At 34.9% G+C, this 23619-nt stretch overlaps 1 protein-coding gene across 3 annotated transcripts in view; it reads left to right on the top strand.

Annotated features, from left to right (window-relative positions):
• Positions 1-23619, top strand: part of ZNF804B (zinc finger protein 804B) — a 576346-nt gene that overhangs the window by 430258 nt on the left and 122469 nt on the right. The window lies entirely within an intron of this gene.

Genomic DNA, 23619 nt, shown 5'->3' with positions numbered 1-23619 from the left:
TCAGAGATAAGGAGAGAATTCTGAGAACAGCAAGAGAAAAGCAAAATATCATATACAATGGCAACTCAATAACATTAAGTGCTGACCTCTCATCAGAAACCATTGAGGCAAAAAGAAAGAGGTAAGATACAGCCAAGAATTCTGTATTTGGAAAGATTGTCCTTCAAAATTGAGGGTGAGTTCAAAGACTTCACAGACAAACAAAAACTGATAGAGTATGTTACCAAAAGACCAAGAAGACTAGAGATACTAAAGGGAGTGCTGCAGCCTGAAATGAAAAAACAAGAATGAGAGACTTGGAAAAGACTCTAGAAATGAAGATTATTAAGAAGGAGAAATTTAAAGGCTTAAAAGACAGACAACAGTAATATGTGACAACAGAAAACCAATGGGTAAAATGGATGAAGTAAGTTATTGTTTCACAGTAATAAAAGTGAATGTTATTGGCTTGAACTCCCCAATCAAAAGACACAAACTGATAGAAGGGATAAAAACATATGATACATCTATATGTTGTCTATAAGAGACTCTTATAAGTCTATAAGAGATTTAAGGAAACAATCAGGCTGAAAGTAAAAGGTTGGAAAAGATATTCCATGCAAATAGTAGCCAAAAAAAAAAAAAGAGCTGGAATAATAATACTAATATTGGACAAAAGAGATTTTAAATGTAAAACTGTTATAAGGAATGAAGAAAGTCATTATATATCAATAAAAGGGGAAATTCACCAAGAAGTAATGACTAGTATTTCCCAAGATACATGAGATGCACACTAGCAAAACTGAAGGGAAAAATAGATGTCTCTACAATAAATGTTGGAGACTTCAATACATCACTCACATAACATCTGTATAGAGGAAAAAGAAATAGAAAGCTTGAATAATATGATAAATGAACTAGGCCTAAAAGACATCTATAGAACACTGCACCCCAAAACAGCAGGATATTCATTTTCTCAAGTGCTCATGGATTTTTCTTCAGGATAGTCTATATGTTGGGTCACAAGACAAGTCTCAATAAATTTTTAAAAGATTGAAATTATACAAAACACTTTATCTGATCATAGAGAAATGAAGCTGGAAATCAATAATGGATGGTAAAAGGGAAAATTCATAAATACATGGAGATTAAACAACACATTCTTAAACAATCAGTTGGTCAAAGAAGAAATTGCCAGAGAATTCAGGAAATATCTTGAGATGAATAAAAGTGAGAACACAACATATCAAAACCTATGGGACATTGAAAAGGCCATGTTGAGAGGGAAATGTAAATAACTGAATACTTAAATTAAAAAAGCAGAAAGAGTTAAAATTGAAGCTCTAACTGTACACCTGGAGGAACTAGAAAAAGAACAGTAAACTAATCCCAAACCAAGCTGAAGGAAAGAAATATTAAAGATCAGAGCAGAAATAAATGAAGTTGAGAACAAAAAACAATAGAATCAACAAAACCAATAGTTTATTCTTTAAGAATATCAACAAAATTGACAAACCATTAGCTAGACTGACAAAGGAAAAAAGAGAGAAAATTAAATAAATAAAATCAAAATGGGAGAGGGGACATAACCACTGAATCTGCAGAAATAAGAGAGATCATGAGAAGATACTAAGAACAACTATATGCCAAAAACTCGAAAATTAAGATGAGCTGGACAAATTCCTGGCAACACCAGAACCACTTACACTGATCCCAGAAGAAATAGAAGCTTCAACAAACCAATCACAAGTGAAGAGATTGAAACTGTCCTCAAAAATCTCCTAAAGATGAAAAGCCCAGGGCCAGATGCCTCCACAAGTGAATTCTACTAATCATTCAAAGACAAACTAAACTAATACCAATTCTGCTAAAGCTCTTCCAAGAATTGACCAGGGAAGAATGCTTCATTCTGTGAAGCCAATATCTCCCTAATACCCAAACCAGATAAATATACTATGAAAATGTGGGATGGGTAGAGTGCCGGGCATATGGGAATCCCCTATATTTTTAATGTCGTATTTATGTAACCTAAGTATCTTTTAAAAAGTATATTAAAAATAGAAAATTTACAGACAAATATCCCATATACAAATAAATGCAAAAATCCTCAACAAAATACTTGCAAACTGAATCCAAAAGCACACTAAAAGAATTATATGCCATGATCAAGTGGATTTTATCCCAGGTATGCAAGGGTAGTTAAAGATAAGAAAATCAATTAGTGTAATGAACCAAATTGATAAATTGAAGAAGAAAAATCATATGATCCTTAAAGAAAAGGTATTTCATAAAATATAGCACACTTTTTGATAAAAACATTCCAAAATATAGGAAAAGAAGGAAGCTTCCTCAATATGCCAAAGTCCATATATGAAAAGCCTATAGCGAGCATCATACTTAACAGTGAAAGACTAAAAGCTTTCCCACTGAGATAAGGAACAAGAAAATGATACCCATTGTCACCACTGTTATTCAGTATTGTACTAGAAGTTCTAGTTAGAGCATTAGGCTAGATAAAGAAATAAAAGTCACCCAGAAAGGAAAGAAAGAAGTAAAACTTTCACTATTCGCTGATGATATATTCCTATATCTAGAAAATTCTGAAAAATTGAGAACAAAGCTACTAGAACTAATAGAAAAGTTCATCAAAGTGGCAGGGTGCAAGATTAATAAGCAAAAATGAATAATGTTTCTATACACTACTGATGTGCAATCTGAGGAGGAAATCAGAAGAAAAATTTCCTTTATTATAGCAACTAATAGAATCAAATATTTAGGAACAAACTTAACCAAGGACACAAAGGACCTGTATTCAGAAAACTACAAAACATTGCTGAAAGAAACTGAAGAAAACTTAAATAAATGGAAGAACATTCCTTGTTCATGGACTGAAAGATTAAATATCATTAAGATATCAATTCTATCTATTTTACAGATTCAACACAATCCCAATAAAAATCCCAACAGCTTCTTTTGCTGTCAAGAAAAGTCAATTATCAAGTTTATTTGGAAGGGTAAGTGCACATGAATAGCCAAAAAGATCTTTAAGAAGAAGAATGAAGTTGGAGGATGCTCACTTCTGGATTTAAATCCTATTACTAGGCTACAGTGGTGAAAAGTAACATGGTACTGGCATAAAGACAGACAGATTGACCAATGGAACCAAATGGAGAACTCAGAAATAGACCCTCACATCTACAGTCAAGTGATTTTTGAAAAGGCTGTCAAGCCCTTCAGTTGGGCCAAAACAGTCTATTCAACAAATGGTGCTGGATTAACTGGATAGCCATATTCAAAAGAAAGAAAGAAGACCCCTATCTCATACCTTATATGAAAATTAACTCAAAATAGATCAAGGACTTAAATATAAAGGGACAACCATAAAATTCCTAAAAGAAAATTTAGGAAAACGTCTTCAAGATCTTATGGTAGGTGGTAGTTTCTTAAGCCTTAACCAAAGCAAGAGCAACAAAAGAAAGAATAGATAAATGGGACTTCCTCAAAATTAAACACTTTTGTATCTCAAAGGATTTTGCCAAAAGGTGAAAATCCAGCCATCTCAATGGGAGAAAACATTAGGAAATCGCATATGCCATAAATGTTATATACCTATGATATATAAGGAGATCATACGACTCAACAATAAAAAGAGAAACAAGGTAACTTAAAAAATGGAAAAAAGACTTGAAAATACAATTGTACAAACAAAACATACAAGTGGTGAAAAATGCATGTAAAAACTGCTCAACATCAATAGTGATTAGGGAAATGAAAATCAAAACTATGATGACCTATCATTTCACATCTATTAGAAGGATCATTATGGAAAGTAGATGTGGCTCAAGTGATAAAACCTCCCTTACCACATGGGAGGACCCTGGTTTGATCCTTGGGGCCTCCTGGTAAAAAAGAAGAAAAGAAAGCATGCCCACACAGTGAGCCAGTGCCTGTGGGGTGAGCCAAGAGCCCAAATGGTGAGCTAAGTGCCCATGCAGTGAGCCAAGTGCCTACATGGTGAGCTGAGTGCCCATGTGGGTGCCCACGCGGCAAGCTGAGTGCCAATGTGGTGAGCTGAGTGTCCACGTGAGACTCCACATGGCAAGCTGAGTGCCCACACAATGTGCCAAGTGGTCATGTGAGTGCCCACATAGCGGGCCAACTGCCTATGTGGGTACCCATGTGATGAACCAGTGGCTGTGTGACGAGCCAGTGCCCATGCAGTGAGCCGAGTGCCCATGCAGCAACCTGAGTTCCCACATGGTGAACCGAGTGCCTGTGTGGTGAGCAGAATGCCTGCATGAGTGCCCATGTAGTGTGCCAGTGCCCATGTAGCAAGCTGAGGCCCGCACAGCAAGCCAAGTGCCCATGCTGTGAACCAGTGCCTGTGCAAGTGAGTCACACAGCAAGATGATGACACAACAATAGTGGGACGAAGGGGAGAGTCAAGGTGAAGTGCAGCAGAGACCAGGAACTGAGGTGGCGAATGACAGGGAAACTCTATCCACATCCGAGGTCTGCAAGATTGAATTTCGGTGAATCCTAGAGGAGAAGGAAGAAAAGAGAAGACAAAAAGAGAAATAGATACAAAAAAATCACACAGTGAATGGACACAGCAAAAAAAGCAGGGAAGGGGACGGGGAGGAGGAGGGGAAAGGGAAAAGAAAAAAAAAGGACCATTAAAAAGTTGGAAAACTAAGTGTTGGAGCAGATGTAGAGTTAGGAATGTTAGAGTTAGGACTGTTTGTGGGAATGTAAAATGGCACAGCCACTGAGGAAGACTGTCTGGCAGTTCCTAAAAAAGTTGAATATAGACTTGTCATGTGGCTTGGCAATACCATTACTAGGTATATACCTAGAAGAACTGAAAGCAGTGACACGAACAGACATCTGCACACCGATTTTCATAGCAGTGTTATTCTCGGTAGCCAAAGCATGGAAACAACTGAGGTGTCCATCAATTGATGAATAGCTAAACTAATTGTGGTGAATACACACAATGGATTATTATGCAACTGTAAGAAGAAATGAAGTTGTGAAGCATACGACAACATGGATGAACCTGAAGGACATTATGTTGAGTGAAGCAAGCCAGACACAAAAGGACAAATACTGTAAGATTGCACTATTATGAACTAAATATATTGTGTAAATTCCTGGAGTTAATAACTAGAATATAGGTCACCAGAAAATAGAGAATGGAAGGCTGAGGGTTAATCTGCAGAACTGGTAAAAAGGTTGCTTATAAATCTTTAGAAATGAATAGAAATGGTGACAGTACATCACAGTGTTTGTAACCAGCAGAGCTGTTATATGAGTATGATTGGTTGAAAGGGAAGTCTAAGATCATATATATTACTAGAAGGAAAGCTTAAAAATGTAACATCTAACTGTATAACAGTGAAACCTCATGTAAAATACAAAAATGGGTGATATTGCATATGTAAGGCTTTTCGTGAAATATATATACAAATAAACTAGAGAAAAGGAAACAGGACAGCACCTATGTACAGAAGGGGAAGCATAGAAAGATTGAAAGGTAATGAGTTTTTTTTTTGGTTCTTTATTATTAATATTGGAATAATTAAAATACTGTAAAAGTAATTAAAGTGATGAATGTACAGATATGTGATTAATCTGAAAAAATTTTTATACTTTGGATGAATTTATGCTTTATTAATATGTAACAATATAACGGAATTGTTAAAAAACAAAGTGAAAAAAGATTAAACAAGTAGTGTTCACACATTTAAAGTATAACTGTCTAATCAGATGTCTTTCATTTTGTCACAAGTTTTTTTAGATTGAAGATCTTGGTATGCTTTTAAATTGTAGGGATGTCTTACAAGTGACATTTTGTGTAATTTCTTCTTGTCCCTTGGGTTTTTCAATATTGGCAAAGAGTTGGGGAAGTGATGGAGTATTCATACGTTCCTTTGATGAATAAATCATTGTGGAAACTAGTAAGCCTGAATAATTCAGTTTCTTCTGCCCAAACCTCTTTATATTTTATTGCTGAAAATATTGTATTCATAGAACCTTTTATTCTTCAAGCATATATTTTGGCATTTAAGCCTGTTCTACAAAGACAAAATTGAATGGCTCATTCTTAGTGTTTAAAAGAAATGTGTGCATTAACAAAGTCCCTCTTTTGGAAATGAAGGAAGTCACCATGTCTAGCTGGTAGCAGAGTCAGGTATAGTCCTGAGACCTGAAATCTCCCTGGTCTCCTACCACAAAATGACTGACATACCATTTATTACACCTGCATACACTGTGTTTGAATGACTTTTTATAGTTATAGGGCCAAATGAGGCAAGAAAATACTGTGCTAAAGGTAAACAAAAACCAACCTAAATAAAGTCAAGGATTAATAACAACAGAAATTGAATTGTACATATAATATACAAAATGCTCATGTTAAATACAAAATTATCATGTGATTTTTACAAAAGTAAGTTTTAGGAAATCTAAAATAAATATTTGTCATTATTTTAATTTATAATATTCATGATGAGTCAACCAAATACGCAAGTGATTAATTTAAATATATTGTTGATCAAGCATCATATTAAGGAGCTACTGTCAACTTGCCATAAGCCTCTCGATAAATTGTGTTTTTAACACAAAATTGTCACCTGTATACTGCTAATGCCTCATCAACACTGATTGAGTACAAGAATAGCCCACCAAATTATTGAATTTACTGTCAACTAAATGCTGAATAACTCATCAGCTGTTAAGGTTATACCTACAGGGTATAAATTAACTATCTCATCAACTGAACCACTTGTTATCACTTCAGTAAAATTTTAATCTCTCTGTAATGAATGATGAAATCTTTATATTTTTAATTATTTGACTAACATTAAGTAAGATAAGTATCTGAACTATACATATTTAATGTGTACCATTTGATAAGGTATGGCCCTTGAAACCATCACCACAATCAAGATACTGATTAATTGACTCAGGCAATCAACCAGTCTCCTACTGCCTTTTTCAGTTCCTTCCATCCACCACCCCCCCACCCCCAGCAATCACCAAAAACAACCTAAATACTCACTGACCAGGGAATGGACAAGTGATTGTGGTCTAGCCATACAATATAATGAAACCCACCAATAAAAAAGTTTGAACAACTGATATGCACAGCATGAATTAAAGTAAACATAATTATGCTGAGAGAAAGGTCAGAAAAAAATACTTATGGTAAGATTCCATTTATGTAAAATTCTACAAAAAGCAAAATAATCTATAGTAACAAAAAAACATTAATATTTAATTAGCTTTTTTGGTAAGGTATATGAGTTGTTTATTAGGAATTCAGTTTCATATCCCTCAGGTTCCTACAAAAATATGATATGAAGAGAATAAAATGTGTTATGTGAATGTTTTAGTCACCTAATCAGCTTTCCATTTGTTGTTAGCTTCTTTCTGCAAATTTATCTTCTACTAAGGAATGTACGGTACATAACATCTCTTCCACGTTTTCCTTTTTTTTCTTCCATTGGCTATCTGATAGCAAACTATCATATTTTTCATGTTATAAGAGTTTTCACGTTATTTCTTTTTCATGTGACTACATTCAAATAAAATAAGAAAGGATGTTTTTTCAAATTTAATTATGAGAAAACAGGAATCTTAGATATTAATTAATATTAATATTAAACTAATATACTTGTCATTTGATTATTCATTGGAATTCATATTAAGTTCTTAAGAATGTACTTGGGATTTTTATTTTCCCCTTCTTATTGTAATCATTTATGCATAGGTTGGTGGATTTAAAATTTAATTTAAATAGAGACACAAGAAAACGGAAATTTCTTATGTTTAATTCTGAGTATTGGAGAAACATGACCTCATTTTTATGTGATTAAGTTTTTCTTCAATTTATTAACAGAATGAATGCTTAGACATTATTAAAGTCTTTTAAAATAATGACATCTTAATGGTGTATTTCCACATATGGATCTGGTCATTAAAGATTGATGAATGAATAGAATGCTGACCTGTGTCTGTGCAAAGTTCCATGAAATTATTAACTAAATAGCAACAGAAGTCTTGAAAAATATAAACAAATAATTAAACCTTTATAAATACATGTATGACTATAATTCTGACTTGGTGAAATAAATGTGAGGTATTTAAAAATGAGTTAAATGTGGATTAAGATAGGAAAATTTAATGGAAATGCTATATACACACACAAACACACATACATATGTCAATTTAAAAATTAGCTAAATGCAAAATAGCCAATGTAGGTCGAGATAGCCTTTGTAGTTAGAACTGGTAACTTTTATTTGTGCCATTTTGTTAATAATAAAACACAATCATTTTTTGGTGTTACTTGTGTTCACACTGACTAAGTGCTTATTCTGTACAATAATATTCATAGCATTCTTAAAAGCACACCCTTTTTTCCTTTTTAGTGAAAATATTATAGAAACAAGCAGGTCATATTGCAATTAGTGAGAAATACTAATTATGGCATATGCTGTATACTAAATAAAAAACAAGTAACCTTATGTGAATTTGTCATAATGATCTGAGAAATATTTTCTCGGTAAATGTAATAAAACTTAATACATATCATTGTAGAATGAATAAGCATTACTTACTTTTAATATGCAGGATAGATCACTATATGTTATAAATTGGTAAAATTTCAAATTTCTACTTGTTTAAAAAATAGAGAATCATTCTAAGAACGTAACAAAATACCTTAAGTATTCTTTTAATGACAAAAAAAAAATTACTTAAAATAATTAGTGTGCCTGTACACCAGCCAAGGCACTAACCCAAAAGAAACAGCAGCAAAAGGCCAGCTCAGGAAGCCAGCTCACCATCTGTAATAGAAAGCAGAGACTGTTTACTGTAAGGAAAACATATGTTTATTGCAAAGAACATTATTCCAGAATATGGTGCCATGGGGAGTTTGGAAATAAAAGAGTCAGCAATAAACGGCACTTGTGTCCTCACAGGGCCATGATTTACGTATCTGACTATGACTTCTGCTTGTGTTTGCATTGGAGTTTTCCTCCTTTAGTTTGCAACACAAAAACAAGTGCCATAGGAAGAAAAACGTGTCCTCCACATAGTACATCAATCAGTTGGATACAGAGAACTGCATCTCTTCCCCGTGGGAAGACATCCTTTTTATGGGACTTCGTGAGCCCATTCTTTATTCATTTGCATTGCATTGCTTGAGTATCAGTTATGGGAAACCTGCTTCCTCCAGTCCTACTGGGGCCAGCATTCTTCAGTACAGCCTACAAGAATTTTTGTCAATTCATGCTTCCTTTGGACTTCATTCCCAAACCAGACCCTTCTACTCTAACCTGCCCAATGTTCTTTGTTTGATTTTGTTTCAATTGTTATAGTATATCACACTCATATCTGATCCCATATTTTTGTATTTGCTGTTAAAAACTTTTAGAAGAAACAAAACAAATGAAAGAAACCTAGAAAATATAAGCAAACTAACAAAACACTATAATAATATTAAACTGGTACTGAGCAAAGTGTTTCATTTGATTTGTCACTAATCAGTGCAATGGCCCTAGGAGTTAGGTGTGGCTATCATACATCCCTGTTTTACAGATGAAGAAAACAATAAAGATCAAATTGCTGAGTGTCGCCCACCCATGAGGAACAGAACTGTGATTTAAACTCAGGTGTTCTGATTCCAGAACCACGCTCCCAAACACTAGGTCATAGAGTCCTCTGCTTTTTTAGCAACAAATTTTCTTCAACATTCATATTTTCCTAGATGTCTTTCCTGCTAGCACCATTCCATTTTGGTACTTCCTCAGTGTCTATGCTTATAGTTTATATTAAGAAAAGGATATATATAGTTTTATATGACTCCAATGTGCCTGGAACTGTGCTAAATGCTTATCATGTATGAACGTATTTAACAGTTACAACCATCTTGGAGAGTGTGTTAGTCAAGTAAAGAGGTCCTGATGCAAAATACCAGAAATCAGTTGATTTTTATAAAGGGTATTTATTTGGGGTAGAAGCCCACAGCTCAGGCCATAAAGCTTAAGTTACTTTCCTCACCAAAGTCTATTGCCACATATTGGAGCAAGAAGGCTGCTGCTGTCTGTGAGGATTCAGGCTTCCTGCGTTGTTCCTCTCTTCCCGGGTCTTGCTTCTCTACAGGCTCAGCTCCTCTGCTATCTCCACAAGGCTAGCTATAGACTATCAGTCAAATGGCTTGTTTCTCTTCCCAGGGTCTTTTCTTTTTCCTCATGCCCAAGCTCCTCTGTTTGCTTACTTCCTGGGGCTTCAAATCAAACTCTGGCATCAAAAAGGCCAACATCAAAACTCCAGCTCTGTCCTTTGCCATGTCTTTTACTGTGAGTCCCCACCCACCAAGGGTCAGGGACTCAAAACCCTACTGATGTGGCCTAATTAAAGCCCTAATCATAATTTAATCATGCCCAGGTACAGACCAGTTTACAAACATAATCCCCTATCTATTTTTGTAATTCATGAACCATATCACACTGCTACAGAAGGTGATGTTATCCTTATTTTACAAAAGTTGAGTGAATCACTGAAGGTCATGAAGCTTGCAAGTGGTTGAACCAGGATTCAAGGACTATTACCAATCTCTATATCTATACCTACCAAACATTTTTACTCTCTATGGTTTGTAAAACGGTCCCTCAAGTTTTCTCATGTTTTATTTCCATTTCTATCTGTACATTCCTTCCACATAATGATAGAACCTTCTGATCTGATTTTGTTCACTCCCAAAAAATGTCAAGATCAAGACCAATTCAATCAAAAATTGATTCTAGGAGATGTAAATATTGTTTGATATATTGTTTCTACAAATAAATAAGGCATGGACAAATCTGACAGACATATATCATCTACCCCTCCACAAATGTCTTTTTTCCTTCTTTTATTCTTTCTCTTTTTATTGGCATTTTTTTCCTCTTGTTCCACAAATGTCTTTCAACTACAAAATTATTTAGGATAGAAGAAAACATTTATGGTTTCTCCCATCTCTTCCCTCCAACATATGTTTTTTTCCAGGAGGTACTGGGATTGAACCCCAGACTTCATATATACTAGGCACATGCTCAACCACTGAGGTACACGCACTCTAAACATATTTTTAAATTCTGTTTCCCAGCACCGCAACCTGAGTCTGTCCTCCTCATTGGCCTTCTCTTCCTCCCTTCCACAAGAGATATCCAGTCTCCTCTACTCACCCAAATGTCTTTTTCTCTTTCTTCTCCATGTATTTTGTTCACAGACACTTCTAGGTTTTACTTTGTCTACGTGTCTGTCTCTTGGCATTCTATTATACAAAAGGCATCTATTGGGAAGCCATCGTGACATTTTGGCATGCAGTGAGTAAGAGGAATGCACTTTTTTAAACTGCTGCTGCTCCTAGTGAATACCCAGTGGTATTTATTTGGAAGTTGAATGGCATCCTTGTTTCTTATTAAGTTTCTCTTTTCTTTTTATCCACTAGAAGAAATTTTGCCTACTAAAAGGGGTACAAGTGCCCCTGCAATCAATGCACTTAGTTCAGAATAGAGATTGACTGATATATGTAGCCAGTGAGGAGGATACAGATTTTAGTGGAGTTGTAACAGAACACTTAGGCAGACAGGCCACTGTGAGGATTTTACATGGCATAATGGATGGAAAAAACATTCTATAGGAATCAATTAAAAAAGACTTATTTGTGCTTTGACAAATTCAGTTAACTCAAACTTTATGAAAAGGCTCAGAAACAAATGTAGAAAGGCCAAGACAGATGAACTAGATAAAGAAACACAAGATATATAATAAGGAATAACATGGGCCATGATTACTATCTTAGCTACTACTCTGAGAAAATGCCCAGCTATAACAGAAGAGGAGTGAGAAATAGGAATTGCATAGTCTCTAAGATTTATATACCTTATTGATTATTAGTACATAGATTAAAATCCTTATTACTCTCATTACAAAATGTAGGGTTATTCATTCTCAATAATACTTTATGTTACTTAAACCTTACAATTAAAGAGCCCATCACATGTTTGATTGTATTTATAATAGTATAGTCATTCAAAAATATTAATTTAGACTTGTTATGAAATTTCATCTTAATGAGATTTATTCTATTTAGTGTATAGGCACATTTCAGAACAGCAATATTATTTCTCTTCTCTGAAAATGCACAGTCCTTTATTGCCCATCGTATGATTATATATATCCTTGTGTTGTCATTTGTAGTTAGTGAATTAATATATTCCTTCAATTAATATATTCCTTCAATTCCTCTTTAACACTACAATGCACAGCAACTAATCACAACCTTCGTAACACAACTAAATCCCCATCCCCTATCAAACTTTTTTGAGGGCAGCACAGAAAAATTAGAACAACAACACAAAAAAAGATCTTCAGGAATGAATTCTTTGATCTTTTGCCTTTTCTTCCCTACAATCTCAGATATACCTTCTGTTGTGGAGAAAGTAGTAATCTTTTCCTTTCTAAAGCCAGTCCTTAGCCCTACCTAAGCTCAGTGCTCACACAATTGTAACTATCTATACCTAGCAATCTATGGACTAGTAAATCTCTAAAAGTGGGAGAGGACTGTGGGAACATAATGGGGTAGGAAGCTAAAAAATTCATTCGTTCCACCAGAACAACGATTAAATTAGCAGGAATAGTTTGAAACAACTAATTCATTCTATTAGGCCAACTTCACACTCAAACCAAAAACAAATAAAAATAACCACAAGAAAAAATTACAGACCAGTATATCTTATGAATATCAATGCAAATATACTCAGCAAAGAACTAGCAAACCTAAACCAATAGCACATGAAAAGAATAACATACTATGATCAAGTGAGATTTATCCCTGCTATGCAAGGGTTGCTCAACATAAGAAAATCAATTAATGTAATGCACCACATTAACACAATGAAGGGGAAAAAAACTGCATGATTATCTCAATTGATGCAAAATAGATACGTAAAAAAATCCAGCACTCCTTGATAAAACATCTAGAAAAAGAGGAAGAGAAGGAAACTTCTTCAATATGATGAAGGGCATCATTTTAGACTCCTAGGCCACTCAAAGCAAAGACTATGTGTTACACTGGCTTTAGCATTAGGAATTTATTAGCTTACAAGCTTACAGTTCTGAGCTTGGAAAAATGCTCAAATAAAGGCATCATCAAAAATTGCTTTCCTTCCTAACGGCCAACCCCTTTTCCACCCCACATGGCTAGGCACATGACAGTGTCTAATGGTCTCTCCCTTCTTTTCCAGGTTTCATTAATTTTAGCATCTTATTTCATTGGCTTTCTTTCTTACTTTGTCTGAATTTCATTCGCTTATAATCCAATAAGAGGATTAAGACCCAACCTGGACAATGCTAAACCAAAATAACCTCATCAAAAATCCTATAGATTCACACCCACAAGAATAAATTGACTTTAACAACGTGATTTCCTGGGATGTAAACACTTCAAAACCACCATAGGCATTTATGAAAAACCCACCACTAACATCCTACTTAATGATGAAAGACTGAAAGCTTTCTCACTAAGATCAGGAAAAAGACAAGGATGGCCACTGTGACCACTGTTATTCAACATTGTACTGGATATTCCTGCCAAAGCATTTAGGCAAGAAAAAGAAATAAAAGGCTTCCGAGTTGGAAAGGAAGAAGTAAAACTTTCCCTATTTGCAGGTAACATGATCCTAAATACAGATAATCCAGAAAAATCCATAACAAAGTGCCTACAGCTAATAAATGAACTAAGCAAAGTGGCAACAAAATCAACATCCAAAAATCTGTAGTTCTTTTATACACAAGTGAAAAACATTCAAAAGGAGAAATTAAGAAAAAAAAATCCTATTCGTAATAGCAACTAAAAGAATCAAATATGTAGGAATGTATCTAAGGATGTAAAAAACTTGTATACAGAAGGCTACAAAACATTGCTAAAAGACATCAAAGAAAACCTACAAAACTTAAAGGACACTCCTATTCATGAATTCTTAGACTTCAAATTGTTAAGATATCAATCCTACCTGAAGCAATTTATAAATTCAATGCAATCCCAATCAAAATTCCAACACAAACAAAATGCTACTTTCAGAAGAAGGAAAGCCAGACATCAAACTTATACGGAAAAGTTAAGAAGCAACAAAGAGCCAAGGTCATCTTTAAAAAGAAGAGCGAAGATGGAGGACTCACTCTTCCTGATCTGAAAACTTGTTACAAAGAAACAGTAATCAAAACAGCATTGTACTGGCATAAGGACAGACAAATAGATCAGTGGAATCAAACTGAAAGCCTAGAAATTAATCCTCACGTTTAAGGCCAATGGACTTTTGACAAGGATGCAAAGACCATTCAATTGAGAAAGAATAATCACTTCAGTGCGTGGTCCTGGGAAAACTGGATCTCCATTTTCAGAAGAAAGGACAAGACCCACTTCCACACAACTTATACAAAAATGGATCAAAGACCTAAATACAAGCGGTAGAAGTGACAAATGCCTATACAGAAATTTGGGGAAGCATCTTCAAAATCTTATGTTAAGCAATGATTTTTAAAAGCTTGTACCCAAAACACAAGCAACAGAAGAAAACAATAGGTAAATAGGAACCCATCAAAGATTTTAAATGTTTGTGCCTCAAAGGACTTTATCATGAAAGTAAAATGACAGCCTACACATTGGGAGAAGATATTTGGAAATCACATATCCAATAAAGGTTAATATCCAGAATATATAAAGAAATCCTTTAACTTAAGGGAAAAAGACAAACAAAATACTTGAATAGAGATGTCCCCAAAGAACATAGAAAAATGTCCAAAAATTCATGAAAAGATGCTCATTAGCCATTAGGAAAAGGCCAGTCAGAACCACAGTGAGATAACATTTCACACCCACTAGAATAGCTACTATTGAAAAATATATATTACAAGTATTATAAAGGATGAGGAGAAATAGGAACAATCATTCATTGCTGGCAACAATGTAAAATGGTGCAGCTGCCACGGAAGACAGTTGGTGATTCCTCAGCAAGTAAGTGCAGAGTTACCATATGACCTGGCAATGCCACTATTAGGTATGTACCCAAAAGAACTGAAAGTAGGAACTCAGATTATTTGCACACAATAACAGTTTGATATTATTTATGAATTCCAAACAAAGGATATTGGGTTATGTTTGTAAACTGATCTTTTCCTCTGGGTGTATTAGATTGTATTAAATTCAGAAGTTTCACTTTTACTTGATTAAATAATGATTAAGGCTTTAATTGGGTCACATCAGTAGGATGTTGAATCCCCACCCCCTTGGTGGGTGGGCACTCACAGTAAAATAACATGGCAGAGGAGTTAGGAATATTTTGATCCTGGAACCCCAGGAAATAAACACACAGGAGAAGAAGACAGAGGAATAGAGATGACTCCATAGACATGGCAGAGGCCCTGGGAAGAAAGAGAGCCTGATAGTCTACAGCTGAACTTGTGGAGAGAGCAGAGAAGCTAGCCCAGAGAGGAATGAGAGAGATGAGACTTATCCCAGGCTATAGCTGATATTGGAAGAAACTGGGACCATGGAGTCTTAAGAGGAAAAGGAAGGCTAAATCATTGTAGATGTTGGCAGCCATCTTGCTCCAACACTTGGCAACAAACTTTGGTGAGGGAAGTAACTTACGCTTCATGGCCTAGTAACTGTAAACTTCTACTCCAAATTAATACCTTTTATAAAAGCAAACAGATTTCTGGTATTCGGCATCAGTATCCCTTTGGCTGACTAATATACACACCAATGTGCATAGAGGCATATTCACAATTGCCAAAAGATGGAAACAACCCAAGTGTTCATCACCAGACAAATGGATAAACTACATGTGGAATATACATACACAGAATATTATATACCATAAAAAAGAAAGAAGTCCTTATTTATGTGATAACATGCATGAGCCCTGAAGACACCATGTTGCATGAAATGATCCAGGCACAAAGGAAAAGAATATGATATCACTGATATGAAATAATTAGAATTCGTAATCTCATTGATTCCAAATCTAGAATGTAGGTTACCAGGGTACAGAGTGGTAAAGGTACTAGGAAGTTAAGGCTTAAAATGTACAGAGTTCCTACTTGTAATAATGGAATTATTTTGGCAATGGATGGTGGGGTTGTAGCCCAACATTGTGCCTGTAAATAACAGCATATATCTAAATGTGGTTAAAAGGGGAAATGTTAGGATTTTTTAATATGAAAAAAGTGTGTGTGCATATATATATAAATATATTTAAAGTCCATGCAACTATATACACAAACAGTGAATCTTAATTTAAACCATGGACTATAGGTCATATTAGAGTTATAAAAATGTGCTTTCATGAATTATAACAAATGTATCATACCAAAAGAAATGGTTAATAATAGGGTGATACATGGAATCCTGTTTTATGCATGACTTTTCTGTAAACCCACAACTTCTCTAATAAAAGAAAGAGTGACAAAAAAATCTATAAAGACTTTTTTTTAAAGCTCAAATGGATAAACAGTGATTCTCTATTGATGGTGGTTCTGCCTCCTACTCCTGGAAGTAGGTTTAAAATGAAAAATTTCTATTCCCAGCATCCCAGGAGTAAAGTACAATTTCTAAATATATTGTGAAATAGATTTTGATTGTGTGGTTTTCCTGGGACTTGACATGTGAAAAATCTTTTGAAAAAGAAATAGAGAAGATGCATGCACATGATACATCTCAACTTTCAGAAACAAAAATATGTTTCCTTGGACCATCCTCATTTTCCAAATACAGATGTAGACCCTGTAGAATTAATTTCTCTGTCATTGGTCCCAAAAGATGGGACTTGTGTTCTCATCCCAAATCTGCTACTTATTTATTTGCATGAACCTGGCTTTGAATTTCACTAGGCTTAAATTTCCTTATCTTGTAAGGGTTTCTGAGTTTCCTTCCAATTTTAGGCCTGTGATGTTTTCTATTACACTTCTTTTGTGATGGACCCAGAATTGCCTTTCTTGTAGCTGCCTTTTTTATAGACTGACTCTATGCACAATACACAAAACACACACACGAACACAATAGACTGGAGAAGAATAAGTCTGGATCCTCCAACTGCTCAAGCAGCTGTGACATGTTTGAAATGTAGACCATTGCCACAGTCTGGATGGGCTGTAGCGGTTATATGCCATTTTTACCTTTGTCTCTGTCTTTACCTGGCCATCCTTTCCGACTTTATCTGGGAAGCATCATTTCAAAAGAGCAAGTATACATCCATAAAACTGATATATAGTTTTTGTTTGAGGATATTGTAAGTCACTAAACCAAGTTTAGCAAAATTCTATGAGAAGAGTATTTCTTAGACAATGCATAAGTGACATTTTCTGCCAAATTATATGAGAATGGAGCCAAACTTTTGTGTATTATTTCATGATCCTGAAATGAAAATAATCTAGTTTATAGCATTTCTGTTGTCCCATAAGAATGACTTTGTCTCAAAGTAAACTAGCCTTTTTAATAGGTTATCTTTATTAGGCATGTTTTCCCAGCTTGAAGTTAACATTTCAGTATTTGAGACACAGAACTTCTCTAAAGTATACTTCTTTCACAATTGCTACTTTTCCCTAAATTTGAAAGAAAATTACCTATTAGAATTCCAATAGATAGAAGCTTGTAGTAGCCAGTTTGAAATAATGGAATGTCTTTGTAAGCACAATCCCTTTTTAAACATCTCTGATTCTAGAACAAGTAAGCCAAATATAGCAGATGCATTATCAGATATAATAGTAGACAGGAGAACAGAGAGAATGCCCTTGGAGTTTTGGGCACTTGTCTGGCTTTCTTGTCCTTAAAATCAAAGCCATTGGCTTTCTACTATTTTAATAATCACCTCAGGAATTTCCAGACCTGTACTCGGCACATGTAGAACATAAGAAAGTTCTCTAGAATTGTAAAGGTTAATATTAGAACAGCCTATGAAAGCCAAATTGTTGGAACCTATGTGATAATATCTGAAGCTATTTGAAGGAAACATATTTGCAACCAATTTCCAAGCAAGGGTGAAGCAATATATAAGCCAGCATCTCTTAGTGGTCATTTCTCCCCTAGATAGATGTTACAAATGTTAAATAAAAAATGGTTCGTAATAGAGCAGTGTCACTAGCATCTTCCCTAAAAACTTAGTTACCTGACATTTTTTCATTGATTTCTCTTATATTAGAAAATGAAATGTCAGATACTATTAATTGCATTTTTACAATAAGTAGTTACAGCAGTAGTAATGACTAAATGGAAGTACTTCCTGTCTAATGCACAATGGATGTATTCATTTAAATACATTCAATTTAAATGAATGCAATATGTCTATATTCATTAGTTATACATATGTGTGGGCCGAGTTGATGGGGCGATAATTACCACTTTTGTAAATGGGACAGTATTGTCGGTTTGAAGGAATGAAACCCATTTTCTTTTTGTATTTTACACACACACACACACACACACACACACACACACAGGATAGGCACATTCCAAAACCTTCTTTCCTTCAAATACAAAAATTTAACCCTTGAATTTCCAGTGCATCTTTAACATGGTCTGCCAGTGAGTCCTGCTTTTCTCAAGTCTACTTTCTATATCTTATTGGGGGTGACAGAGGGGAAACGAGAGTCTCAGGTTTTTCCACGTCAGGAAGCCCTCATATATGTCATTTGACACCCCTCAAGCTTGCTTAGCTGTTGGCATTTCATGGCAGGGACTAGATTATGCTCACACTATACATTTTTCAGACTTTCCAATACACTTCCCTTTAGCACAATAAATTACCATGCAAGAATGAGAAATAAATCAAATGTATCCATTCCTTCACTGACTTCATTCATTCATTCATTCATTCATTCTTTCACTAATGGTCATTTGATGGGCATGAACTGTAGGCCAAAAGCTACTATTTAATAGGTTCAAACACTCCCCAGTCTGGGGTAAATCTATGAACCTTTTCACAACCCTCTCTTTTTTCGCCATGTGAGGGTTCTGCCTTGTTCCACTGGTGAGGACAGGTATGTTTTCTAGTAGAGATCTGTAGTCCTTTTGTCTTGGGGGCCTACTACTATATTGTGCCTAAGAAGATCATATGCTTACATGTATTTTGCTGTATCATTGACTATTAAAAAATTCTGCAAACTAATCCATGACCTTTGCAAACTTGTGCAATGCAGCACCTATATATGATTGATCAACAATCCAGAAATTATACCCACCCTTTTATTCCTTCATGGCAAACAAACATACTTAAGCAATAAAGCAATAGCTGCTGTTGTGATATCTTAGGGTGCACCTGGAACTGCTTTATTCCCTTTCTAAAGTGTTTTACTGGTGAAAGTGCTTTATATAAAATTATGCTGAGGAAGATAAAGTTGGTGGTATAGAATGCTGATGAAATTTGTTTCTGATGGAAATGCATATGCTCTTCAAAAATAATCTCTGTTCAAATGCGGCCCGTTAGGAAGCTTCTTCAAAATAAGCAGTTATATAAGCAAATTTATGTATTTAATTGTTGCTTCGTGAACAGAAATGCAATCAACACTTGGGCCTCTTGCCATTGAGTCAGAAATTTGTCATTCTTTCCAAATTAGAAATGATGCTGAGCTGTCCAAAGCATGCGACACAGAGACAACTTCATATATTTAATGTGGTTCTTCTAATTTGGGTATCTTGAATGAATCATTAATAAGAGTGGAGAAAACTGCCTTTCAAATCCAGGAAGTAACTGACACCATACCTACCTGGGTATTGATGGAAAAGTCTAATTTTGGTTGTGTCCTATTCCAAGCCTGGGAAACTGATACATGCTTCACAATGAAGTCTAAGGAAAACAAATAATTATGGTATGATGAAAAGAGCATTAGAAGTCAAGAATCGTTAGCTCTGGTTGTGATTCCAGGTGCAGCTTCCACCCTCAATTACTTTAGGATTGCTCCTCTGTAAGCTTAGGACCTCAAATATTACATTAAAAACTCTAATTTACTCCATTTTCATTCCAATAATTTAATTTTCCATGATATGATTTACAGGCTAGCCATAGGCCATAATAGCTATGTATGTAGGGGGAAATGCATTTTCTGCCTTTTTATAGTCATTAATTTCACTTATTCAAAAAATGTATATTGAGTTTCTTCTAATTAACAAGCACCATGCTAGATGCTATAGAATGAAAAGGTCATTTTTTTTTTCCACAAGAAAAGTCATTCACAGCTCTTGGGAATCCAAATTAGTAATATTAATTTTTAACATATACCATGCTCTTAACTTCATGTGGAATTTCTAAATCATCCAATTATGTACTATTTAATCTAAATAGTGTATAATTTAAGACTAAAAATCCTAATATGTAAACCAAATTTGAGTTTGCTATCAGGGATTAGACTTTCACACAAAATAGTGGGATGAAAATAATAAGGCCTCGTCTTACTCGCTCAAATCTTCATCAGAAAATGCACATTTCTTTATAGACTCATGGGATTTTGCTATTATTTTGTAATAATTTCCTATTGTCAGATATACACAGTTATGCACACACACATTGGATACCTCCTTTTTGCCATGCACGGTTTATATTTTTGTTCTTACACAAAATTTATTTCATTTTGTCTTCACAACAATCTCACAAGCTGCTTATTATTCCTATTAATTTATACTGAGATAACTGAAATCCTGAGCATTTAAATTGCTGTAAGATAGAGGCTGACATTAGAGCTAGTGTAATGACTAAATTGCTTTCTAACTATCACAAAAAATAGAAAGAAAGAAAGGCAGGAAGCCCCTCTAAAGAGTTTTGCATTACCCAATCTGTCACAGAGAAGTATAAATGTAATGGGAGCCAAAAGATTTTTCTGAATAAACGACTGCCACCTGGTCAGAGAAGGAGAAAAATTCACTCTTTGAAGCAAATTTTATTTGGGGCCAATAGAACAGAATAGGTTAGGGAATATTAGAATTCTTAAAGCAGTCTCTTACACATAACAGTGAAAGGTCAAATGTGAACATTCATGCAAAGAATATGAATTCAATCCTCAGAGTTCCAAGCTGGTATTACCCACAAGGAGCTATGAAGGACAGCAATTGATTTCTTCTCTTTCTTTTTACACTCAGGGTACACATTCACAACCACTGGAAACAGAACTACTGCCTTTTATTTTGCCTTATTCTCGTCTTCAAATGCCTTATTGAGTTTAAAAATTATGATTAGTCCTCTTTCTCTCTCTGGAAAATTAAGAGCTCCTTGTCATTCCAAATCCACAAATAAGCTAACAGAGACAGTTCAGACATATGTAGCATCTGGATGAAGGCTAAGTCATTGTGGGCAGCCATGAGCATGGTGATTGATAGTCCTGGATTCAGGCAAATCTAAACCTGAATGCAGGTTCTGCTCTTCATTGTTGAGCAAGTTTCTCAACATGTTTGTACCTTGTTTTCTGTATTTTTAAACAGGATTATATAATAGTAGAACATACTTCATAGGGTTGTTGTGAAGACTGAATGAGTTAACGAGTGTAAAGTGCTTGGCATATTTCTGGTACACAATGCAAGTTCCATGAGAGTCAGTTTGTAATCATCATTATAATATTAAAACTAATTGTGTAGCAACCATTCATATTTCTAATCAAAAACTTTACTGTAGTAAAAAAACTTTGCTCTTTACAGACACAGCTATTATATGCATGAATATAATAATATTGGCATGAAAATGTATATTTTTCCCTTGTACTCATGATATTAATTATGAAAAATAATTACTAAAGAATTCTTACTGAACTTTAATGTAAAATGCCCACTGGCATTATCTAATGCTTCAAAAATATCCCTGTTAAAATAAATGTAATATCCAATTTGTAACATTCATTTTCAACCTTTTAATGAGTCATTGAAAATGGTTAACAAGAAGCTTCCTTTTATTTCATAAATGATCTATTTTTCTGTTAAATAAACTTCCAAAGCCTCCTTGCCAGGCAAATTGTGAGAAGGAAAATTTTAATACCTGGCACTTCAATGATGGAGTTTACACTTCAGGTTTTCTTATATGCCTACTTTATTATTATGACTTTTATTTTTTTTTAGTTTTATAATCTACTGAGACTGACAATAAGTGGTTGCTTTCACTCCATTCATCCTTAGAGCTCCAAATATATTTAAAGACTGTGAAATTATTCCAGAGAGTGTCGCCTTAATTTTCCCTACAAGACTCATCAGTAAAAGTACTGTCATTCAATAAAAAGGCAAAAAATATTTACTGCGTGTTTACAGTGTATCTAAGTCTATGAAAAAGAGAAAACTAAAACATTAACTTTTTCTTCCAACTATTCTTTAGTGTGAACTTGTTAATTCATTGCAACACCTTCTGATTATCACTCTACCACAATACATGATGTTTACCTTTACAAGGGAACGGCCCAGTAAGAAAATGACACTTGAAAGTTACTGAGTAAGAAATTCTTGAACATATGAATATTTAATGGTTATTTAGATGACTAAATGGCTGGCTGACTAGCTGGTTGACTAGATGAAGCAGCACGTTACAGTGAAAAGTTGTCCCTACTTTGCCATTACTTAGACCTCTGAGTTTATGCAGCTCAAGCAAGTACTAAATGTCATTTGCCTCTTTTGCTAATTGGTAGGTTCCGGCTAGATGATACGGTTTGCACAGGTCTGAAATCCTGTCCCCAATGTGGTAAGGAACTGGGTAAAACCACAGCTTCTCGCAGAGCTGCAGTGGACATGTCAGAACAAAGGAAGATGCAGACAAATCCATCATGGCGAGTAATGAGCAGTTTGGGGAAAACAGATGCCATGGCATCCTTCCAGAAAAACAGGCTATGCTAGTATGAGATCTGTTGATTAGTTACCAGTTTACAACCAGTTCCTGAGGCTTGCCTTTTTAACTACTCAGGAATGCTGCTATAATTTGAGGAGGGGCAAAGAACTGGAAGGTCCAGGGAGGGGGGCAGGAGGAAGAAAGTACAAACGCATCTATGCTACAGATCTTCACCTTCCAGGCTTCTGATGTATATATATGGTCAGACCAAGTCAATTCCTTCTCTATAGCTAGTCCAGTGTCATAATTGTGTGACATATTAAGAGGGGTAAACTTAGAGGGAGCTGTTTATTAACAAGAGCTCTAGGCATAGATTGCTTGAATTCAAATGCCCTCTCCACTACCTACTAATTTGGTGATCATGAGCAAGTGACCTCTCCAAGCTTGCTTGATGTGTCTGTAAAATGCAGCTAAAAATAGGACCTAGCTGTGGGTTGCTGTGAGGAATAAATGAGAGAATACATGTATTTGTCCTAAAAACTGGCACATAGTTTATGTTCAGTAAGAATTCTCACTATTCTTATGTTCAATAAATTTTCGTCACTCTTCAATGTGAGATCTTAAGAGGATTTTACATAGGGGAATGATGTAGTCAAAACCATGTTTGAGATAGTTTATATTAAACATTGTAAGGGTAAGAATTTTGAAGTACACAGTATAAACTCAATAGGGATACCTGCCAGAACTAATGCCAATGGTAGAGGCTTAGGCTACAGTTGGAGTTTGTGGGTACATCAGA

Source organism: Dasypus novemcinctus, chromosome 5 (genome assembly GCF_030445035.2).
Source record: "Dasypus novemcinctus isolate mDasNov1 chromosome 5, mDasNov1.1.hap2, whole genome shotgun sequence".
Taxonomy (NCBI): domain Eukaryota; kingdom Metazoa; phylum Chordata; class Mammalia; order Cingulata; family Dasypodidae; genus Dasypus; species Dasypus novemcinctus.
The sequence above is the reverse complement of the archived record's forward strand: the minus strand, read 5'-3'. Positions and strand labels throughout refer to the sequence as shown.